The sequence below is a fragment of the Symphalangus syndactylus genome, chromosome 1, assembly GCF_028878055.3.
Source record: "Symphalangus syndactylus isolate Jambi chromosome 1, NHGRI_mSymSyn1-v2.1_pri, whole genome shotgun sequence".
NCBI classification, from domain to species: Eukaryota; Metazoa; Chordata; class Mammalia; order Primates; family Hylobatidae; genus Symphalangus; species Symphalangus syndactylus.
In genome coordinates, this window is record NC_072423.2 from 116,856,742 (window position 1) to 116,876,310 (window position 19,569).

The 19,569-nt window shown below is 46.4% G+C and overlaps 1 long non-coding RNA gene across 6 annotated transcripts in view; it reads right to left on the minus strand.

The window, feature by feature from the left end:
• LOC129483471 (uncharacterized) overlaps positions 1-19,569 on the minus strand; it is a 122,822-nt gene that overhangs the window by 57,999 nt on the left and 45,254 nt on the right. The gene's annotated exons all lie outside the window — the stretch shown is intronic.

Here is a 19,569-nt window from a genome sequence, read left to right on the forward strand (position 1 = left end):
CCATGTTTCTTAGACTGGTATTTAGGGATGTTCATAATAAGGTCCTGACCTACATTTTCTACTTTATTTATGCCAGCTCCACACCCCACCCCCACTTCAAAGTAAACTATACACAAACCAAAAGGAACCATTTGCAGTTTCCCACAGGGATGGGCAGGCATCTCCATGCAGGACTATCTGTATCCTCAGTTCCTCCTCATCCTGCAAGGTCAGCTCCCAGCTGGCAGTCATTACACCTTCCTTGGGACTTCTAGTTTACTTTATATGCCCTCATATAGAGACCTTACCACTGCTGCTGGGCGTTCAAGTAATTAAAGGCTTATTCTTACCTTTCCTCTTTAGTCTGGTGTTCCCAGCCCAGAATCCATAAGCCCCTTTTCCTTTAGCCTAAGATGTTTTATAAACCCAAGTTCTGACCATCCCTGTGGTTACTTATCACTAGGTGCACCCATGTGTACACCAACAATACGTATGTTAATAAATGTCTCGTTTTTATCTTGTGAAACTGTCATTTGCCAGTTTAATTTACAGGGCTCCAGCTGCAGAAACTAAGATGAGGAAACTAAGATTGCCTCCCCTACACTTATCCATCCCTCCATCCATCTTTCTACGAATCCTTCTACTCCTCCTTCTCTCATTCCTCTTTGTTGGCAGCCATGACAATGCATCCCCCCACCCCCCAGCCCCAGATCTGACTGCAGGGAACTTATTGACTGACCTGCATTATGAGGTTGGGGAGAGACAGTGCCTGCGGTGCAGGTACTTTGCACCCCGGGGTCACTGCAAATGTGGGACCGTAGTGACAGTAATGGTGAATGCTCATTGGAGCTCATCTCTGAGCCACGAACCAAGAGTGTGCCGTTTCCAGGAATTCCCTCAGTGGTGGACAGCCTTCCCCTTTCCATGGTGCTTTCATTTCATTCTACTATGACCAAGGAATGGATAATTTCTATTTGGGTGTTAAAGGATGCAACTGCATGGAGAGACCAGTGGCTTGCCCAAGGGGACACAGTGGTGCCCACACGAACCCTTGGGAATTCACACCACTATGAGCTCCTGCAGCCTGAGGGAGTGGAGGCTGAACAATATTTGCAGCCCTAGAGTTGTTAGAACAAAACAGGTTTCATGATCCCTCTCAACTCCATCTGGCTGTCTCTTGGTCTTGGAAGGTACCATATGCCCAGTACAATTTAAAAAATAGTTGGATTAAAAAAAAACAGACTATGCCACTTGGGAAAGATGGGCTGCTACCCTCTTTTGAATTCTCTTAGATTCTGCGATTCCACCCCTCCTCAGCCTACCCACTTTCAATTTTATACAACTAAGAGCTCGTGCTGCAGCTCCCTCTCCCCCTCCTCCAGTGTTGGCTTGAACAGCACTGCCTAACCTGGAAGGCTGGTGATGCCTCTCCCTTAGTCCTCCTGCAGCCCCGAGGTACCCTATCCCATACCACAGCTGTCCTGTACCCACCTACTCCCTGCCTGTCTCCCTAGAGGAAAGTCAGTGCCTGGGGAGCCAGAGGCAGGGGGCACTACCATCACAAAGGGGACTCAAGATAATGTGCAGAGCGAGTGCTTGGCAGTTGGGCTTTAGGCATTCCAACAGGTCAGCTAAAAAAGCAGATTCAGCCGAATATTCATTCAGCCAGCACTCTCTGGGCTGTCACCCCCAATTCCAGGAGTTGGATCCCACTCAGCTTCCCACATCTTGCAAAACCGCCCCTCTTTCTCAGCACCTGTGACTGCCCACATGGATCTGCCAACCTTTCCAGGCCTCTGCAGGTGGAACTTATCTGGTATCCTCATTTCTCAGTTTCCCCCATATTCATTTTTGGAAAACAGGCCTTTAAAAACATTCCTGCGATATTATCAACATCCTATCAGCTGTTTTTCTGGTTTGTTGCTTCTTTTTTTCCACCAGTTTCCACACATCTCCCTGCTTCTGTTCCCACTTTGTCCCCACTGCTACCCATCTCCTCATATCCCCCATCTCTGCACCTTCTAATTCTCTTACCACCTCCCATGCGCATATTCCCTGTCTCAGACCTCCTGTGTCCAGGGCAGCGCTGCCTGTCGGGAGGGCTCTCCCTTGCCATGGACCTGGCAGTGATGACTTGGCCCCAGATGTAGCTGAGCCTCTCAGCAGTTCTTAACACACGATCAATTTTCAGGGATGCAGTCAGCATATTTTGGCAGAGAAGCACCTGAGAGCCAGCTCGGGAGTTACTGGGCAGGAACCAGCAGTTTGAAGGGATTAAAACAAACAAACAAGACCTACCCAAAGTGTTTTGCTGATAGAACTGGCAGATAGAGAGGGCAGGTGTGGATATGGAGAGAAAAATAAACTTTCATCAATTTTGTTTTTCACACCACAGTGAATGAACAATGGGTGCTGGCAATTAGAGCAGTAACAGTAATAACAAAGAATGAAAGTTATACCAGTAAATGTAATTTCTAAATGTCAGATGGAGATCAGATATATTCCTGTTTTAATGCCTAGAAGGTACATTAAAATCTAGGAAAGAATCTAAAAGTAAGCAGTAATTTGTGATGCTTTTCAAAGAAAAGAGTTAAGAAAGTATTTTTAAATGAAAGTATTAAAATTCGCAATAGGGTTAATTGACTATTCTAATTTTTACTTCAAGTATATAAAAACACACACAAATATTACCCTGATCTTGATGTGGATAAGAAGATAAATTACTTTCAACTTTGTTTTGCCTTTCGGATTGCTGCAGAAGCTCCTTAATAATATAGAAAGTTTATGGGGTGGCACCTGCCACCACACTAACCCCCGGGGAAGTCCTGCCCCCACCTTTTATTCTTCTTTGAGGAGACAAAGACATCACATATTCCCCAGAGGAGTAGAAGGTGACAGCCATAGATTACCCTTGTCCTTCCATCATTATTCCAAAATGATTGAGTTTTACATGTGGCTTTCTCTGTCAGCTGAGTAAGAACTCCGGGTAGTCCCACTGAGGGGTAAGACTACTCAAAAGCATTGTCAAAATGTGTTCTGGAAGCGTGTGCTAGCACATGAGCTACCAGCCCCTGCCTCAACCCAGGGGTGAGTGGGATCCAACAGGAAGCAACCTATCAGCTTAACACGCCAAGCCAAACTGGCTATCCTTTTAAAAGCTGCCAGCATGATTTTTTCCTCATTATTTATTTTTTGTTGATAAGTAAAAAGTGTACATATTGATGATGCACAACATAGTGTTTTGGGATACGTATACATTGTGAATTCATCTCACAGTGACCCTCCTCCCCTAAGGGCTGGCATTTCTACTAGTGTGTTTCTTGGGGGAAGGGTCCTCCTTTGCTAAAACAGCGTGCTATGAAACTGTAGGCAAAGGGTTACTATTACTGCTTGTGACTGCCGGAGAAGTCAGAATTGTAAGTTGAGCACACCTTCTCTGGTGTGTACTCAAGCCTTTCAACCACACAAGTTTTCAGGGATGAAATGCAAGCCGGCTGTACACACAAAGGGGCATCGACGTTATCCCTGTTGTCCCATTAATCATATTTAACGCCTAAGTCTAATAATGTTATCTTTGCTCCCAGTTCCAAGAGTGTATAATTTAACCAGAGCAATTTTCCCCAAAGTGTGAATCAGGCTCATACACTATCTCTCTCAACTTCCTTTGTGCTTCTAAATTAGAAAACCAAAATGTCACTTTTCTCAGATATAAAATCCTCTCAAAGTCAATGTAAAAGAATAAAGCGGCCGGGCACGGTGGCTCACGCTTGTAATCCCAGCACTTTGGGAGGCCGAGGCGGGCGGATCACGAGGTCAGGAGATCGAGACCACGGTGAAACCCCGTCTCTACTAAAAATACAAAAAATTAGCCGGGCGTGGTGGCGGGTGCCTGTAGTCCCAGCTACTCGGAGAGGCTGAGGCAGGAGAATGGCGTGAACCCGGGAGGCGGAGCTTGCAGTGAGCCGAGATAGCGCCACTGCACTCCAGCCTGGGCGACAGAGCGAGACTCCGTCTCAAAAAAAAAAAAAAAAAGAATAAAGCAATTAACTTCCTGGATAAACCGCAGTATGGTGGTAAGAACACCATACCTGAAAAAGTAGTTAAAAAATAAAACCCTTTCTACAAATGACACCCCTGTTTAAGACCCAAATAATGAATGCAGTTCCCGAGGCTCCTGTCAAATGAACAACCAGGTAGAGGAGGCTGCTTCCCCCTCTGTTGCCAGCTGGCTGCAGGATGTGCTGTTTTTATGCTGCTGGGCACACTGATTGGCTGTTTGATGAGGCAGATCTGTGGCTAGTTTCTTTGCTTTTCTTTCTTTTCCTCCCTTTTTGATTCTTTCTTTCAAGTTTTCTAATAATCAAGTTCCATTTCTGCATGTCCGGTGGGGCTATTATGGTCTAACAGGTAACATGAACTCTATTTGCTGACTACATACATTTCGTTCTCTTATTGAGTCCAGTAATCAGGAAGAAACAGACCTATATTGAAGTGAAAAAGAGAGAGGCAAGGTTCCAACTCGTTACTCAAATCTTAACATTTTTTTCCAGGTTTGATTGAAAATAGAATTTAAAACTTGCCATCTCCTGCTTCTGCATAAATAAAATGCAAACACATTTTTATTTGTACATTTCTTTGCAATAGTCAGCACTGTGACTCAAAAGGGTAAAGGGAGCTGCTTACCATGTTTGATTAAATTTCAGAACCACAGCCTGACGCACGCAGGACCCAGCCTAGAGCCCTGGAATTCTCACAACCATGGAGGCTCAACAGTCTGACCCATGACTAAATGTCCTAAAACCCATCCAAAGGCAGTTAGTGGTTCTTCAGAGGAGCCTGACCTCAGAATACAAAATAGCACGGGGAACACAGCTGCCAGGTACACCAGGTATGCCCCTTAACACATGTAGGGTACACCCCAAAGCACTTCCAGATCAAGGCCTTGGCTGGGCCCATCGCCTCAACAGCTTTTGCTTCAGTAAGAATGGGGCACACGTAACTGAAGGTCTGTGAAGTTTCTGTCCTCTCAATGGCCCCAGGTGTGTCTGTACAGCTCTGAGCCATGGGTACCCACTAGACTTGAGGGAAAGACAAGCCTGTGGTTCAGAACTTCCCTTGAATTAAGCCCCTGGAAGAACTGGCGATGGGCTTTTATGAGGAGTGGATACACACAGACAACAGTAGCCCTCCCAGGCACCTTGGGTCAGCAGGTTCCAAGACTCCCCAACTGCGCCAACCCCCATCAAGTCACTCATACTCATTAATCTCCAAATACATCTCCCACCAAATCTCTAGGCATTTGCCTCCCCCACAAATGATGGCATCCCCTTCTCCTTCCAATCTCACTGGTGAACCCACATTTCTTAAATCTGCTCTGAGAACTACAGAAAGACCTCAAAAAGCAGCAGGCTCTGCAAAAATTCTCAACTTCTGCCACAACGATACCCAGCTCCACAAAGGACTGGGCATGTCCTCTTCCCTCCTTTTGGGTGTAAAGAGGCACCCAATACTGAAAGTCAAGGAGGGTGCAGCTGGGCGAGGTGATCGCCTGGCGCTAGGGACTGGAGGAGCTGTGTGTAGATGAGAATAGGTGCTGCCTGCCACTGGTGCTTTGAGCCCACTCTTCCCCGTGAGCCTCTGTTGCAAATGTTCTCAGCTGTTTTGCAAGCACTTTTCTCATCTCTCCAGCCGGGGGTGGGGAGGGGGGGAGTGTTGGGGGAGAAGGGGACACCGCCCTGCTGCTTTCTTGTGCTGTGATGAATGCTGCAGGGTGACAAACAGTGACTCTCAGCTCAGTCTCATCGTCTCCTCGTGTAGGGCAAAAGCAGCCCACGGCTGGTTCCCACAGCCCCAGCTGGCAAGCAAAACCCTCAGGCACCAGGTGAGCCCAGCAGGGCGTGCCGTGGGCCAGAGAGCTCTGCAGGTGGTGGGAGGTGTGTAGGTGTAGGGGCCCGAGGAAGGGAGGGGATCACACCCACCCGTGAGCCCTGGCTTGGCACAAGGCGGAGCAAACGAGGAACCGACACTCAAGCTTTGCAACCCGCTGCTCTCAAACTCTCAAAGGCTCTGGCAGGCTCACTCTCTCTGTGACTCATCCTGCTTCACTCTTAGGACTTTTTAATGCCTTTTATCTGCCACAAATGTTCTTGTCAGGGAGCTGGTAGGTGTTAGATGTTCAAGCAGACTCAGGGGTGTAAGCACACACACGGAGTCTTTTGAAAAGCACATTTGTCTCACTTAAAAACAACAAAAACAACACACCTGCCTGCCTTAAAATACGTCCCTGGGAACGAATAGCTTCCTCTGACTTCTGAGCTCCCATTTCACTCCCTTTAAATGAATGAGGACCTCCTCCCCAGAAGGACAGCCATGCCTTAGAACTGGACCCACAATGCCCCTGGAGAGGGCATGCTGGCAGTGGGACAGAAGCAAGGAGGAGTGTACAGAATTAGGATGGAACAACAGACACGTTGGGCTGAGCTGGGACACTGGGGATGCTGGCCAGCCTTCACGAAGCCCCTGGCACTGGGGCTGTGCCTGACCCAGGGCCCTTCCGGGGACACCACAACAGAACTCTTCAGAAATGGCAAAGCAAAATGTGATGAAAAAGCAACTCGATTTCCTACCTCTCCTTTAATAATTGACCATGTAAGGTCGCTTCCCAAATTTTCAAGTCTGGGGCCGGGGGAGAGGGGAGGGAATAGGAGAGGGATGGGGAGGGCCTTCAGGTATCCAGGATGGCCAGTGCTGGCCTACGATAGGCCGGTGTGTGGCACATCTGAGGACTGTCAGCACCCGGTGGGGTGGACACTGGAAGCTGTGGAGTGGCCGGCCTGATCCCCTTTGGAGGGGGCTGTCATAAAATGCCTTCTGTGGGGGAAGTGACTGGCCCTAGTGTGGAAGGTTGACTCTGGGGGTGAAGAGAGGAGGGTGAGGGCGATGGGGGTGAAAAGGACTGGTCAGCACTGAGAGACTTTTAAAGGTAGAATTCACAAGACTTGGGCTCCCGAAAGCAAGGCAGCAAAAGGAGTGTCCACCAGGGACAGGTTGAGGGTCGGTGGCTGGGACTCATGGCATGATGGGTTGTGGGGGCCGGGTGGGGGTTAGGGCAGAAAATATACAGGAAACAGAAGGACCTCGGTGCAAGCCATGTCTCCATTTGGGTCTCCTAGGCGGCAGGCAGGTGGCTTCTCCCCTGTGCCCTGCACACCCCAACGCTGAGATGAGGGTCAAGTGACAGACAAGAGGCCAAAGTCTGGCAGTTAAAACAACGTGGCATCATCAGGTGCTGTGGGGCTTAAGAATACAGACCAAAAGAGAGCTCAAAATAAGGACGCCTGTGGGGCCACACAGGAAATAGGAGCACAGGAGGCCATTTTAAAAGCAAAGGAAACTGAGAACCCAACTCAGAAGCCTGGCCTCTCCCAGCCACGGATGGGAGGCCCGCGCCGGCAGCCTGGGGAAACTGGTCCTCTTGCCTCCAGGGGAAGGGCGCTGTGCTGCTCTGACCTGGAAAGATCTGGGAGGATTAAGGAAGCAGGGCCTGTCTTCAGGGAGTGTCAGGACTTTATAGACCTTATTTTTAGATTAATGTGATGAAGCTATTAATATTCCCGGCTTCCCAGCAAGAAAGAGGCTATCAGGCATGCTCACCGCCTATTCCCTCCTCAGCCACACACCTTCCCCCTCGCTACCTGCAAGTTGGTCCTGATGCCTCCATTTTCAAGCCATAGCTCCATGAAGGGTCTGGCAGGGACCCTGAGGCTCACAATAAGGGCTGGGAGTGGAAGCCCAGGGTCCTGAGCCCTAGAAACCCCCATTCCCTGCTATTTGTCCACAGAGTCTCCACAGAGCACTCTGAGGTGTGCAACCGTCTCACAGGAACCCCACCGCCACGACCGTAGGGGGTCTATGCAAAATAAAACCACCAAACTTTTACCTCACACTACAGATTGCACGTACAAAGGAGGGAAATGCAAGATATATTCCAAAAAGGCTATTCCCAGCCCTGGCTGGACTCTTGGCTGAATCAATCCGCTTGGCTTCTTTTCCAGAGACCGAAGAGAGGAAAAGTGATAAAAGACCACAATTTACTTCATAAAGTAACTTTCTAATGAAGAAAATCAATTTACTTCATTGGTTTTCTAACATAAACACATGCTTTTCAATGGAATGTTTAGCTCATCTCATTAATTCTTAAACAACCAGAGGGTATTCTATCTTAGGTTACTGCAATTGGGTAAATACTACTTGTTTAAAAAAATGAGATGATTAGCCAAAAGAATGTAGAGAGTCTATCCCCAGGTTATAGTTCACAGAATACTGTCTCAAAACAACCCAATTTCAGAAAAACCACCCATATGTCAAAAATGACAATAAAGTATCATTCAAAGAAAGAAATGATGCACTCTGTGGTTCTATTTGCAGCCTTTGTCAAAGGCCTATATATTTACTTAATTTTCTTGACCTGTCAGAAACTCTTCCTGCCTTCTTCCTTTACCAAAAATATTACCTTTTGTGCCATTTGAGGGAAAAGGACTATATGCTTTCAAAACTTTACAAAACAAAGAACAAAAGCAAACAACACTTTAAAAGTACCCATCAGGTACTGAACAAATATCTACAGCACTGAGAAACTCAATCTCATGCTTATTTTAGATTGTCTTGTATTATAATTAGTGGTTTCTTGTGTTGTAATCAATTATATTTCATATTCTATCTCTTGATTTAGATGGTAAGGTGTTTGAAGCAGCAAGTATTTTCTTTTCAGCATTCTCCAACACAGTCACCTGGCATTTTTTGTACAGGCAACATGCAATAACTATTTTTTTGAGACAGGGTCTCACACTATTGCCCAGGCTGAAGGGCAGTGGCATCATCATGGCTCACTGCAACCCTGACCTCCTGAGCTCAAGTGCTCCTCCTGCCTTAGCCTTCCGAGTACCTGAGAATACAGGTGTGCACCACCATGCCTGGCTATTTTTTTTTTATTTTTTGTAGAGATGGGGTCTCACTCTGTTGCCCAGGCTGGTCTTGACCTCCTGGGCTCAAGTGAGCCTTCTGCCAGGGCCTCCCAAAGTACTGGGTTTATAGACATGAGCCACAGTGCCCAAACCTGCAATAAGTTTTTGAGTCAATGAATAAATGATTAAATGAATGGCCAGGTTAATTAACTGCAGCTTTAGTAGAGCCAGCTATGCTTTCCTTTTTTTTTTTTTTTAAATGAAAATATTTTGGGGTAGCTGGGAACTGATGGGAGAATTTGAAAAATACTGGTTAGGAAAGATGGCAAATGCATAGTACTTGATTAAGTCCTCCTCCTTTTCGTGCCCTTGGCAGACATTAATAATCAGTTATAAGACTCTTGCTGAGCGTTGATTAGGCCTCAAATTTCATCTCAGATGCCAAGCTCAATCAATCCGCAGTAGCTGCCCTAAGTGCTATGTAGAGAAGGATCCATTTGCCTTCTCTGTGTTAGATCCAGATTTTTAAAAGCAACACTTTACTGAAAAAGGAAGGCAGGGTTACTTCTCTGGATTTAATGTCACTTCTTTTATTTTTAAATCCCTTCTTCCTTCCGGGCACTGATTTTTGCCCCGCTTGATAGCCTACCCCATCCTGTTTAAACAGAACTGTCTGGTAATCAAATTGCCTTTCCTTGCCAATGCTCTTTGTTCCTGCCTGGTGTCCAGGCCCCCGTTCATGTGGGACCTCACCCCCATGCTCACCATCTCCCACATCTAGGGAACGCGACAGCAGGGAGCTGGACATGACCATGGGAAACACTGGATCGTTTTCCTGGGCTCCTCAACAGCTTCAATCTACAAAATCTTGGATTTGCCCTTAAAACTCTCAGCACCCCAGCTTTGATCCTCGGCATTGAGGGTCCCCTTCACTTACTCTAGGGTTGGGGTCAGACGGCTCCAAGCTGGACCCTGGGCCACTGTCACGTCTAAATCCACTCTCTGCTGCCTACTGTGTACCTTTCTCCCAGGGATGTGAGGCTTCGCTGGGAAAATGGGAGTGATTCTTACAGGGACACAATGTGAAGGTTCCTGTGCATGGGCATATGCAGACACCGGGGCTACCGGTCAATGAGGCGTGTGAAACCTGATAAAATGTGATGAGCTGATATGAAGAAAAGAAAGTAAGACCTTGTCCCTGCCCTCTGGAGACTTACAATCTCACAGGGCAGATGTGGCAAACCCATGTGGCAGGATGCCTGAATTAAAGTATTAACTTGGCTGCCTCATCTTGGCCAGCAGGAAAATTATTAAAGCATGAGAGGGGTTTCTTTTTCCCCTCTCCTGGGGGCAAGCTGGGAAGCAAGAAAACCAGGGGCTTTGGCATCCAGAGACAGGTTAAGAGGTTTCTATTGGTTATGTCTTCCAGTCCAACAGGGAAAGAGCTAGCTAGGTAAGGGAGGCAGCATCTCAAAGGCTTGGACAGGCAAAGTGGAGCCTGGGAGAAGGGATCTGTAATTGGAGGAGGCTTGGGCTCTGCTCCCTGGCACTCTTGGAGAAGCTCTGGGGAGCTGGAGACTGAACTCTATAGGCTGTTGCCACAGGAGCTAGTGGGCAGGTCCTGGGGCCTGACCAGGCAGGGAAGGACAGCATGGCAGCCAGGGATGCTGTGTACATTTCTGGATTATCACCTTGAGATGGTACACAACCCTGCAGTGACCATGAGGGTCCTTCTCAGAGGTTCTGGTCTGCCCTCCAGGACTTGTACGGTCTCATCAAGATGGATGTTATCCTCTCAAGACGACATGTCAGCAGAGGCATGAAGTCACATGTGTTTTTAATTTTTTTACTTTGCCCAGTCATGATGTTTTGTGAGCCCTCTCATTGAAGGTCCTCTTTATTATATTATTTAATAAGAAACAAATGCTCATGTGTTTAATTTAGAAAAACACAACGAATTTCTTGCTGGTGAGTGTCATGGAGCAAATGTGAGCTTATTCCAAGGAGGTAAAAAAATAAGCAAACAGAGTTCTGGGGTTGTTCTGCAGGTGAGGGTAGTGGTGGTGCAAGGACCTGAATCCCTGTCAGGAGAGTTAAAACAGGTCAGCTTCTATATGAAGGTGAGTCTTGTGTCCGGACACTCAATTTTGGTTTAGATTCCCTTAGCCTTGACTTATTAACTTGTACTTTCACTCACACAAAAGCATTACACTGAACCAAAATATTCATATAAGTCCAGATCCAAATATTAAAACGCAGGGGTGGGAGAGGTGGCTACCATCGAGAGCACCTACACGTGCCATGCACTGCCAGGTGCCTTATCTTTACTATCTCTAATTGCCATGATCCCCAAGAGGAGGTATTACTGTCTCACTTGTACAGATAAGGCACAAAGCAGAAAATGGGCTAGAAAAGTTAAAAAAACTTGCCAGTAGTCCCACAACTGGTAAAACCTGGAGTCAGGCTTCAAACCAAGCTTGGCTGGACTTCGAGCTTCTCTTTTCAGACATTTCACCAGGTCACCTCTCGGCTTCCAAATGGCTCCAAGGTTGGATGTCAGTGGAAGGATCTTTGGGGCAAATAATTTCCTTATTTTGAAAAACATCTGCCCAACTGTGGAAGAAAATCAGTGTCGTGCATTCAATCCTGACTTTGCCTCCTATTCACTGTGTAATAAGGGGCATGGCCTCTCTGAGAGCATTTCTCAACAGGCAGAAGAAAGTTCACCTCTAGTGCGGCCAGGATGAAGAAGAGCCTGGGGTCAGGCTCTAGAATCAGGTCAACACCCGTAAAGAAAAGGCTGCTGGAATTAGGAATATTTTAATCTATGTGATTTAAAAAAACCAGCGTATGACAGCAGGTGCCTTTTTATTAATTTAAGATCTTATCTGGGCCGTGAGTTGCATTTTTTCCCTTTATAGGAACATGGCTGGGGCTATGCTGTGGACCACTACTGCTGGCTCTAGTGCAGGGATTCAGCTGTGTGCATGGACAGGTGTATTTCCTCGTTGAGGAAACTGGCCACACGGTTAAGAGTGGAAAGCCTGAGGACCCTGGGAAGGGTGGCAAACCAAGCCCTGCACTGGCTGAAGTTCCTTACAGGAGGCCTGGACTCTGGATACCGCATGCACGCATACGCTATTCTGTCAAATGACCCAGACTTGGGGAATACACTGGCCACCCAAGAGCTAAGTCAACCTTAGAAGGGGGAGATTGGAAAGTGACAGTCAGTGAGATTGATGGGAGAGTTCTTGTGCCAAAAGGTCCTTCATATAGCAACGTGCTGTATGCCGGTGGTGCTGTGCTAGTAAGGGAATGAAGACAAGGCCAGCCCTCGTATCAGGAGTGGGGTATTTCTTGGAGGGCATATAACTTCATACTGCCAGAGCTGGTGCAGAAAGTGAGTACTCGAAGGGCAGGCTTCTGGGCTGGGGGAAGCTAGTGTCTCAGAGGCTGGTCATTCCTCCAGTTGGGGAAGAAAGGAAGATAGGTATCCTCCACCTGTTGGGAGGGCAGCAGTGGGCAGAGGTGCTCAGTGGGTGGTGCCTGCGGAGAGGCAGGATCTGTATCTGGTGTCTCCTTCTCCATTTATCTGTTACTAGTCCCTTGTTTTTAACAGCTGCACTGCTGATCTGGGTTTAAATGTGCCAGGCTGATCTTGGCTGTGCTAGAGGAGTGTGGTCTGAGTCAAAGAACGCACAGCCTCTCCCCTCCCGCCAGGCCACACAGTGGCAGCTGCACCAGTGCCAGGGAGGCTGGTGGTCTTGGCCTTGCAGGGGGATAAGCCAGGGACCAGCAGGGCCCCTCAGGCAGGTAGGGGTGAGGGCAGAGAACTGGCATAGGACCTAGACAGGATGGGTCTGCAAAACGCCTAAATGTCTCCCAGCATGGTGGAGGGCTTCGTGGCTGGGGAACTGATTAAAGTGGGATGGAGTAGATGGTAAAAGAGGAAATTTGTTCTTAGTTTTTTGCCAGGTTGGTGGGGCTGCAAGGCAGTTGCTCTCTAGACTTCTTGTCTGTCTCTAGAGCACCTGGCCATAGAGAATTGGCTCCTTGCTGGGCAGATACTGCTCTGGATGTGTGATGCAGGTCCAAGGGACAGTGGAGGAATGGTGGCTGCTTGAAGTCCATCTTAAACAGGGAGCCCCCACGGGGCCCCAGTTACCCTGAACCACAAGGCAGAAGTTTTGGCCTGAAAACATTTAATTGCAGACTAAACTCATTTGGATAAACAGAGGTCTCCAGTTTCTCCCTCTGTGGGTGTTCTGTGGTCACCAATTCCTTTGCTGTCTTGGGGTAGGGAGGGATTAGGAACCCACTGATAAATTAACCCGAAGGGTTCCCATCAGTGAAACTCAGAGCTAAGTCCGGGGGAAGGGGAGGCCGTGCCATTTTCCTTGATGGGCCTCTCTCCAGCTCCTGCCCCTCCTCCTCTCCCGGCCTCTTCTTCGATCTGTGCTGAGACCTGACATGCAGCTTCTCTGACCCTTGACATGGGCTGGCATCCCCCACAAACCTGAATCTTCCCCCTCCTCCTCTTATTACCTGGAGCAAAGAAGAGCTCAACAATTGATTTTAAATGTGTTATCATCGGGGTCCAGTTTGCCTTTATTTGGTTTCTTCGAAATTCAGAAAAGACAGTCTTCACCCCTTTAAAAAAATCAAATTTCATTTTGGATCACGCCTCCATTTGCTTCTCTGTAAAGTGAAGGTGGGAATCAGCCAGGCAACGCCATAAGATACCATACAGTTCTAAAGCTGATTTCATATCCCACACCCTGCAGTGGCTTATTAATAAAAATGTATTAACACTGACTTAAAGCTCAAGACGAAACACATTTCCACAGCCGCAGATGCGTGGAGCTTGTTGCATCAGCAGCGTTGTGCAGACAGTGAAGGGTTTGTTGGGGAATTATATCAGGCTCCCACCAGGGCCCCCTTGGCTCTGTCCTTTGTACCAGTGACAGTGCAGATGTGCTGACTGGCGAGGGGTGGAGTGAGCAGCCACATCAATACTGGAGATGTCTGAGGATGTGTTAATGACTGATTCAGAGCCGTCAATGGCACCATGGAAGGCCTTTTGTGATGGTCCCACCCCGGGGTAGGGATATAAGGACCAGCAATGAAGGACCCATTTCAATTCAACAAAAATGTATTGAGGCCTCACCAGGTGCAGGACACTGCGCTCAGCTTGGGGAGAGGCCGGCAGAGAGGGACAGAAGACAGACAGTGGTGTCAGGGCTGCAGCTCAACAGTGCTTAAGTCAGCTGAGCCCCTGGCATCGCACTGCACCGATTGAACAGCGAGGTTCTTTGCATACCATTGTTCCAGCAAGTCAAGCGACTTACTTCTAAAGGTGGGGGCTGTGCCCTTTGAGAGTCCCAAGAAACAAATGGGCCCACTTTGGCTTTCTGCTCAGGATGGCCTGTTCTGCAGCACCTCGCGCTGACTGACTGCCCCTCTGTGACAGGCGGCAGTGCGGATGTCACAGAAATGTAAAAATGCCTAGAGCGTGCCAATGTCCCCACCAAATGCTCTCTTCTCTACACTCTGGTAATCTCCACTTAGCGTGGTCCACAGAGTGCACATGCAGACAGACGCCCTTCCACTGTTAGCCCTTGCATTTTCACATGTGAATCTCAGTGGTTTAATGATACGTTGATTTCTGAGTGGACTAAAGTTGATATTTGAAATTGGATTAAGCATTCCAACCTGTAAGAGTTAAGTCATCCTTAAAATGTGAAGACTGAAAAATAACGTTGAATGAAATTATAGATAAAATTCCTTTAAAAGCAGGAAAAATCTGACAAAAGCCAAAAGGGACTTTATATAATGATATATAAAAATATTCATTACAAGGAAATAAAATAAAAATATCTACTTATTTACTCTAGTTTTAAAGAAGTTAGTGCAAAGACACAAGTTGGCCAAAATCATCAATTTTATCCCCAAATCAAATCCTCTTATAAAAACTATTACCAGAAGATCTCTGTTTAACATCTCTAAGCCCCGATCAATACTTTGATGCCATCATGTTCTAATACAAGTGATGAACCTAGAGAGTCTCCTGGAATTTGCTGCTGTGGGGTTTAATCTGTATTAAAGTTCTTATCTTTGACGGAGAAAGGTTTGTGGGGGAAGCCCTGATCAAACCCGACAGTTCTGCCTACAGAACACCAATCAACTCAGTGCTTGGATCTGGAAGACATTTCACAGAACTGCAGAGTTTTTGCACTACTGAAATGACCTTGAAAACCCAAGCAAACAGACTCCAAGGTAGAAAAGGCATCTTCCATTTCGGAAAGAAGAAATGCTTTGGCCAGACATTGCTCAGAGGTCAGAGGTTCATTTTTGGTAATCTCAGGTAAGTCCCTCGCTAATAGGACCCCTCACCAAGGTGCTGTGAAGTCCCCAGTGGCTGGCTTCAAGTGTTGGTGGGATAAGAGCTTATATTGGTAGGTTGGCTCTGGGGTGACAGATGGACAGCAGGTCATCACTCCCACCTATGCCCATGGAAGACATTACTAATCAATCAGATGCAACCTCAAACCTCCTAACACTGATCTCAGGCAGCAACTCACTTCTGCACACCCTACTGTGACAACGAAAATCCCCCAGGCCAAACCCAGAAAGCAATTTCCTCATCAACAGCTTTTGGACCACAAGCCTAGGGTCAGGTGCTAAAGAAAGTGGATTACAAAAGCTTCGTGCTTATAGGTAGCATTCAGATGTCTGCCATTAGTCATGTTTAGAATTCCAAGAATGGACTTGTATGAAGGCTGGCTCAACAAACTTGGTAAAAATACCAACAAAACCCAATACACTGGGCCCTTTGTTTATCTGGGCTGTTCATACAGAAATGTTCCAATTCAGAAGTATTTACAAAGAACTGAAATGACCATTCACCAAAGACCTCTTGGGTTGCTCTAAAGTGATTAAAATGGAGGGACTGGCCACTAGAGATAACTGATAAAACTTGAATTATTTGCAAGCCAGAACCTTCCTGCCAAACTGCATTCCACAGATAACTAAGGAAGTCACACAGGGTATAAAACTGCTTGTGTGGTGGCTGGCTCACCTCCTCGAGCCCCGCCACAAGCCTCCCTTGGTTAATAAAGGTGGAACCCAGAGACCATTCTGAAGACTGCATAAGACGCTCCTACCCCTTTGATCCGGGGAACCTGATGCTTAACAGAGGGATGGGCATCTGAAGCTTTCCACGAACATGTCCATGCTATTAACTGAACGGTATATAAAAAATGTGGATGCTAACAATGCTTTTGGATCCCAGCTAGGTTGCAGAAATCTAACAAGGTTTCTCCAGGTCCTAAGCCCTCCCCTGTGGAGATGGAGCAGGTTTTACTGGTTACAGAGAATCAGCAGTGGACACCAGTAATCAGAAGATATCATTCACAGCCAGATTTTTTAGGCACAGTGCTGTATCACACAGTAACTTGAAACTAATGAGTTAATAAAGTGTTAAAATTTTAAGAATAAGATTGGCTTCTAAAAATATCATTGCCAAGTCTATCCATATAATCACATCCCTTGCATTCCGATGAGCCTGCTGGAGTGGGAAAGGGGGTGAATTTCGGTGACTGCCAGGGAACTGCTCAGGGTGGGCAGCCTACTTCGTCTATGCCATGGCCCTTAGTGGTTCCCATTAATCGTGTCCTATTAATACTGGTGGCAGTTACTAAGTACCTTCATGCTTTATTTTCATATCCAAGATGTTTGTTCTTAGTTTTGTTGGAATCAAAGAATACCCATGGAAGTTTATTTCATGTGTCAATATTACCTAGTGCCTATGTCTGGGGTTGGGGTAGAGGGACAAGAATTTTCTCTGAAGCAGTCAGAATTCTTTTGATGGAGAATTTGGAATTGGAAGAAGTAGGTCACTGCTCTGCACAGCTAGTTACAGCTCAGCCTGGGGATCCTAAGGTCCTGCCTGGCTGGGAGAACTTCCAGGTTCAGGTCAAGTCTATGCATCTTTCAAAGTCTTCTCTTCTCAATGTGGTTTTCTCAGGTGTTTTTAGTACAGAAAGGAGAAGGCACTCCTGGTCTACCTGAATCATGGTGCATGTGGAGGCTGTAGTTCTGCCTGCAAAGCAGTTGGGTTTTTGGATTTACAAACAAGTGCAAGCAACAAGGGCAAACTTTCCAGGGGCTGAGTCTCAGAACTAAGAGGTCGAACCACCAAAAATGACCTTCACAATCATGAATCTATTGTCTTATTCTCACCCTTTGACAAGGAAAAATATACAGTAAAAAAAACTGGATTATAAAACATTGTTCAATATAATCATAATTTAGTAAACAAAAATGTATGCAAATACTTATAGGAAGAATACTGAAACAGCAAAATATTAATGGTGGTCCCCTTGACTTTCTCCCTCTGCCATTTTTGGATACAGAATGATAACACTAGCTGTGTTGTGCCCCCTTTAGAAGGTTCTTCATTCTATTATGCACATACAGAGGCTAACAATATATGGAAAATGTTACATCTCACACCCTTAGACTTCTGCAGGAAATAACCCAAGGGCTACCAAGTTCACACAAACATACCATACAATGCTGCAAGGAAGATTATCATACTTGACTATAAAATTGATACTTAGTTTGAAGCCTCTTAACATTTTCATCCATTCCACCAAAAATTAATCTTCTCTGTTCTATATTAATGGTGACTGGCTAACAAAGGAGTCTCTAAAATTGATTATAAAATTGATACTTAGTTTGAAACCTCTTAATATTTTCATCCATTCCACCAAAAATTAATCTTTTCTGTTCTATATTAATGGCGACTGGCTAACAAAGGAGGCTCTAAACTTGTTTGAGCACATGACCTCAATGGTAAAAAGAGACTAATCATAACACAGACTTATGCATATTTATTCATAAAGTGGGTGCATGTATACTTACATGTTAAGTCCATTATCAAATGTATGAGAATAGAACTGTTCTAGTCGAATGGTCTGTATTTTTCCTTTACCACGCTGGGTTATCTTGTGTGTGCCTGACTTATGGAGATCTAGAGTTTAAACGCCAGAGAGAAAAAAGTGGCCGGCACAATATGGCTGATGTTAATTTGCTACCTGGGAGGCTTCCTGGGCAGCGGTCCAGAAATCTCCACCATTCACCCCCTCGCATGCATAAGGGCTCCACCAGCCAGCACCTTGGAAACCCCCAACCAGATGTGTAGAGTGGACTCAACCACCTGCACCTGGCAGGTCACCAGCAGGAACTCATTCTTTCCTGGGCTGAAAGTCCCTTCCCACAGAGAGGCTCAGGGTGGCTGTGACTGGGGACTTCACAGTTGGCTGAGGGCCAAGGAACCTCTGCGAATGAAGCACTTCCCTATTTTTTCATATGGTTTGTCTAGAAGATGACTAAATAGAAAAGCTTTGGTGATTCTTTTTCTGCTCAGCACTCTATAAATAGTGGTCAGAGTAATAATAATCATAGGTTTTTGAATGTTTTCATAAAAATCTGATGTCAATTAGGACATTTAGGAAAGCTAAAAACACCTTGGTATAATGCCACATCCAGATTTGCCTTTAAAATTGTGAATAAAAAATGCTGAGAATCTGCATGGTTTTCTAGTTCCTCCAAACAAGTTCTGAGTGACAGGGGATAGCTCATTAAGTTCAATTCTGGGGAGATTAGAAGTTTAAAAAATAATCATCCCTAAACTAATGTGACTCCAAAACCAAGTCTCATAAAATGTCTGTTAACCTTCAATTCCATCTTTGCCAAGTAGAGGCTCTAAGATTGTCTGGGGTTCCCAGCACCTCATCTAACATCCAGTGCTAGCAGAAAGCAAGGACACAGTCCCTCTGCTGAAGAATGAATGAACAAATGAATGATCACTTGATAGCCTGAAGTTCATCACTGAGGTACAGACATAAGCCTGTATGTTCTAGTGATTTGTTTTAGAGGCTTTATTTTTTTTACTACATGCTGGAAAGACAGATGAAAGTAATGATGTCTTCTAACTTCAAACAGCTCACAGACCAGTGAGAAAAAAAGAAGGTGAGCAGAGAACATCAACCTAGGGTGCTCTCATGAGGGTCTGAACACGTTGCAGGAGGTTGTGGAGGAATGCTTAATATGGGTGCAGAAAGGTTTCGGTGGGGGCCTGGCCCTTGGGGCGGGGTAGTGATGGGTGAGGGAACTGGTCAGCCTGTGCAGCTGGGGCTGGAGGGACATTCCCAGCACAGCAATCAGCTTGTGGCGTGCACAGAAGCACAGTGTGACTGGGAAGGGTGACAAGTCCAAAGTGCTTAGACCCAAAGGAAGAAGTTGCCTGCCTGGGAAGCACCACACAAACTAAGGCATTTTCATTCTATCCTGCAGGCAGTGAGGAAACTAGAGTTGGTTTTAAGTAGGACACAGAGTCTCCTTATTTTTTTTATTTTTATTTTTTTTTTGAGACGGAGTCTTACTTTGTCGCCCAGGCTGGAGTGCAGTGGCATGATCTCAGCTCACTGCAAGCTCCGCCTCCTGGGTCCACGCCATTCTCCTGCCTCAGCCTCCAGAGCAGCTGGGACTACAGGTACCCACCACCACGCCCAGCTAATTTTTTGTATTTTTAGTAGAGACGGGGTTTCAGTAGAGACAGGGC